The sequence below is a fragment of the Lactuca virosa genome, chromosome 1 (assembly GCF_052849685.1).
Source record: "Lactuca virosa cultivar CGN04683 chromosome 1, Lactuca_virosa_CGN04683_v6, whole genome shotgun sequence".
Lineage (NCBI taxonomy): Eukaryota > Viridiplantae > Streptophyta > Magnoliopsida > Asterales > Asteraceae > Lactuca > Lactuca virosa.
Window position 1 is genome coordinate 209,475,877 of NC_136426.1, and position 4,993 is coordinate 209,480,869.

The 4,993-nt window shown below is 40.3% G+C and overlaps 1 non-coding gene across 1 annotated transcript; it reads right to left on the reverse strand.

Annotated features, from left to right (window-relative positions):
- Window positions 1-4,636: 4,636 nt before the first annotated feature.
- Window positions 4,637-4,743, reverse strand: LOC145151591 (small nucleolar RNA R71). The gene has a single exon (XR_013732156.1). It is a non-coding gene; the product is annotated as a small nucleolar RNA R71 (small nucleolar RNA).
- Between the last annotated feature and the right edge of the window lie 250 nt (window positions 4,744-4,993).

Here is a 4,993-nt window from a genome sequence, read left to right on the forward strand (position 1 = left end):
CTCTTCAGGGTTCACACCCTGACTCACTTACCAGCTCAAACGTCCACAGTTGAACTGCAGCAGCTGAAACAACCTCTGCCCTAAACCGGGCTACAACTACTCCCAAAACATAATCTACAATCCCAAAAGTGTAATAGGCCGCACAATCAATCCTTACCACCTAATATAAAAGATCCAAGGAAAACCAGACCTCACAAAATACTCATGCCACATCAACCCACCTGCGCTCACCAACGCTGAAATAATGTTGTCTATTCTTGCAACCTACTGACCCCGAGCTATAATACAACCTGATCCTAGGGTCACAAGCCTGCTCACTCCTTAGAGCTCGAAAAACTGAGAGGGCACAATCCTTGACCTACAAAACAACAATCCAATCCATCAATTAACCATTCCACTTCCAGCTGTAAACCCTAGCTGAACATAATTATCACTTCTTTACGGAGTTCCCGCAACCCATATTCCGGCCTCGATCAAACCCCCGAGCCTTAAATTTAGAAACTCACGTGCTAGCCTCTCCCGCTCCACCCGCAGAAATATAACGAGTACAGATCATCTTCCTGATCCCAAATAACTGCAGCCCTCTGCTTATCAGAATACGTCTCAGAACTAGGAAGCTCGACCAGCTCCTCCCCTTGCCATCGTTACAACTGCTAAAGCTGTCGCGACAACCGTCTCAGCAATGGTTGTGTAGCGCTCGACGAAATACTCAACCATGACGGTCTTAATGGACCCTAAAATATCCAGTAACTGTCCCCAGACAAACTCGATCACCTCCTTCCGGATGATCTCACTGACACGGTCTTCTGACAATGCTGGCCTATCCTGGCTGCCAGCACCCGATCCTAACCTGGATCCGGTATCAAGACATCTCGTAACCACCATTCTGGCAAGACACCAGAAGAATCTATGATAATCCATATAACAATAGGGTACCAACTCCCAACCTAACCCTAGAGGTTGTGACTTCCTTGCTACGCGTATGGGTCCTGTGCTTTCAGTAGTACGGGCCCATACTAGTTTCCACACCTACCCATATTTGTCTCAAGTATCACCACAACACCCTACTAATACACATAGTGAGTATTCAAACCTTACCCCTAGTGGAATGCTAAGTATCCCATAACTGGCCTCTCGGCCTCTCACAACCCACCCATCCACCAACTACCACACGAGCCTCTATTAGTGCCAGTTAACTATTGCATGAATACAATCACATAACGCATGGCTTAAACAATCTTAGACATAAAGATTTAATCCCACAATGGTTGGACTCAGACAAGAGCTGCACAGCATGACCAAATCCCTTACCCTAAGACCATTTAACCCATGTAGCATGTGACTTGGAGTATTCACTCAATAGTTAGTTCACATGCGAAAGAGTCATACAACAATCAATGAGGTACTCTACATAATATAAGGCATCAAAGATCAGGCAACTCTATCATATGGTTCCTGAGGATCCCTATCTTATCACTAGCATGCTGTTCTAACATATCACATAATCAAAAACTGCATGGTATTTTGGGGTCAACTTATTGGCTCCGGCTGATCGTACACTTCACATCCTCTTTTACTTATTTTGAAAACCATTTAAAAAAATCATTTCAAAAATCTTTTTCCTTAGTTTGAGACTGGATTCACACGAGTGTTCCTCCAATACACTCAAACCAAGGCTCTGATACCAACTTGTAACACCCACAAAATTCGAGCCAATTTAAAACTTTTTAAATAATTTGAAACCATTCAATTATTACATTTTGTTTTCAAAATAGTTTATACATCAGTGTTCCCAGAAATCATAATCATCAATCGAGGAAGTGTACGGTCACGCCTTCGCCTACCCGCGGCCATCCACTGAACCTAAAACAATAAACTGAAACTGTAAGCCCGAAAGCTTAGTGAGTTACCCCCCAAAATACCAACATCATATAACCATAATCATATCATATCAACAAATAAAGAACAACCATGCATTTTGAGTCTATAGTGTGACAGATCCGCCCGCACCGGGCCTTCAGTCTACCTGGTCCACTCCCTGAGTCTACAGTATGAGTGGACCGCTTGTACTGGGCCTTCAGTCTATCTGGCCCACTCTCCGAGCCTCGAAATATCTGGACCGCCCTCTCGGGGCCTTCACCCTATCCGGACCGCTCGCCGAGCCTTCGGCCTGACTATGTCCACCCCCGGGTCTGTAGTTTAACCGGTCGGCCCTAGGTATGTTGGCCTACAGCACGAAGCAGGACCCGCCTCAACCCAACCCCCAATCAACAACCATGTGCACATATAACAGATAATCACATAACAGTCTATAGGCAAACAAACCGATCTAACATATCATATAGCATAACAACATCCTGATATTGCCATATTTATACATATTTTTAGGGAATATTTAAGTACATTTTTATATATATTTTGGTCATTTGCATAGAATAATGATACTTGTAAGGTTAAATTATATTTTGCAGCAAAAAAGAAGACATTTTGAAGAAAGGGACTAAAAGCGTTAAAGGATGGAACTTTGGAGGTTGAAGGCTTGAAAGACAAGAAAAACACCCAAAAAAGACGTACTCCCGACGTGAACAGTTGATGGTTCACGACGTGAGTATAAAAAGTTAGAAGATAAGCATCAGGGGAGAGGAATCCTTGACAATCACGATTACCTCGAGTTCACGACGTGAGTTTTTAATTCTCACGACGTGAACGGTGATTTTGGAGAATATATATATATATATATATATCCTTCTCCATTACGATTAAAAAAAACTTTTGGCGGAAGGAAGAGGTTCCAGGAGGCGATTTACAACAGAAGAAAGGTCCTGGAAAAGGGTTTTCAATACCAAAAGAGTAAAAGTTCATAATTTGTTTACTTGTTTAATACTTAGGAACATGTTTTCTTATTTTAATTGTGTTTATGTGTTAGTTGCTACTATGAGCATCTGAATCTAGCTACTCTTATCTAGCTAGATGAAGCTTCTAAGTTATGAATAGCATAATTTTATATGGATTTATTTAGTTGGTGAATTGCTTGTGTTTGATTTATTGTTACCTAGCATGCTCATGTTATTACTTTAAGTTGCCTTAATTCATGTTGTGTGTAGCATAGTGACCATTAACTGCATGAACATGATAACCTAGTAATTTAGTGAACATTGAATTGCTAGAGCTAGGATCAACCATAATCTTAGTTAGTAATTGAAGTAATTAACTTTGCTGTGCTAGAGAACATAAATGATGACCAAAATTGTGTTTGCATGATAAATCTTACATAGCATATTCATAACATAATTGGTTCTGTGTTTAATTGAGTGTGACCATACATAGTTATACATGAATTAATTAACTATTGGTAAATTTAGACCTAAATTACTAATATAATAACAACCAACTTAATAATCCATAATCATTAGCTAGCCATAAGGACGAAGTGGATTCGAACTAGATAGGAGTGTTTTTAATTATTGATTGAATTTGAGTTAAGTTAGTCTGATCTTGCAAAATCAGATAAAAAACCCCCCCTTTTAGCTGGTTAATAATTAGATTAATTTAGTAGTAAATAGATTAATTAATAACACTGTTCCTTGTGATGGACACCCGACTTACCTAAGCTATACTGTAATCTGACTAGGTACACTGCCTACAAAGACATAGTTAGTCTAAGTTTGTTAGGTTATAAATATTAAAATTAGTGGGTACTTCCGTGCACATCAAGTTTTTGGCGCCGTTGCTGGGGAACGGCTTAGTTAATTATTAGTTTGTTTGCCTTAAATTAATCGATCCTTTTTGTAGTGTAAAACCTGCAGGAAGTTACTTTTTTGTTTTATTTTTTTTATTCTCTACATTACAGGATTCACGACGTGAATTCTGAAGTCCTTAGTTTTGCTTATTTCAGTCCGTTTTTCTTAGTTCAGTTTTACATTTTATTTTTTTGTTTTTACAGGAGTTCATGACCAGAGGCTCTAACACCCCTTTGGTGATATCACTTGAAGATCCCGAGTCTGCAATTCACAAAAAGAAGGACAAGAGCGTGAAAGAAGATCAAACACCAAAGAAGACACCTCTACAAGAATTCAAATCAGTGTTCTCAAAGAAATCGGGGAAGAAAACGGGGGAGTCAAGTTCATCTTCAAAGAACAAGAGCAAGCTTGAACACTTGGATCAAATACCCGTCCAAACCGAATCCGAATACGATACCGAGCCTAAATTTGAAGAACATACAAGTGAACCCGAGAACGAGCCAAGGAACGAGATGGAAAATATTGAAGAAATGTCCATGGGAGCTTACAGAAAGAGAATTCGAGATGATGTTGGTCCAGGCTTAGTACAACCTGCAATCCCTACCACTGCCACATTCGAGCTGAAGGGACATATCCTTTCCACACTAAAGGATATCCCATTTTATGGAAAGGATCATGAGGATGCGTTCAAGAACTTAGATGCAGTGAACGACATTGCTGATTACTTCAATGTCCCAAATGTTAACAGAGACACCGTCTTGCTAAGGATGCTTCCCGTTACCTTTAAAGGAGCTGCAAAGGATTGGTTAAAAGCACTCCCACCCGGTACAGTAACTACTTGGGATCAAATGCGTGAGCAGTTTCTAGACCAATTATGTCCACCATCCAAGATTGCTAAACTCAAAAAGGCAATAACCAATTTTGAGCAAAACCCGGGGGAGTCACTTTACGAAGCTTGGGAACGTTACAAAGGGTTCTTAAGGAATTGTCCTCAACATGACCTTAACATTCAACAAGAGGTGTCCATATTCTATGACGGGGTCAATGTGATGACAAGACAACTCCTTGATTCTTAAGGACCACTCACAAAGAAAAATCCGGGCGATGTCAAGGAATTAGTTGAAGAATTCGCAAAACACTCTCGTGAATATCATAGTCCAAGGAATGAAGGCATTAAAGGAGTTAGGGGTGCACAAACTGAAGAGATGGCTGCTGTGATGGCAATGCTTAACACTATGGAGAGGAGATTGACA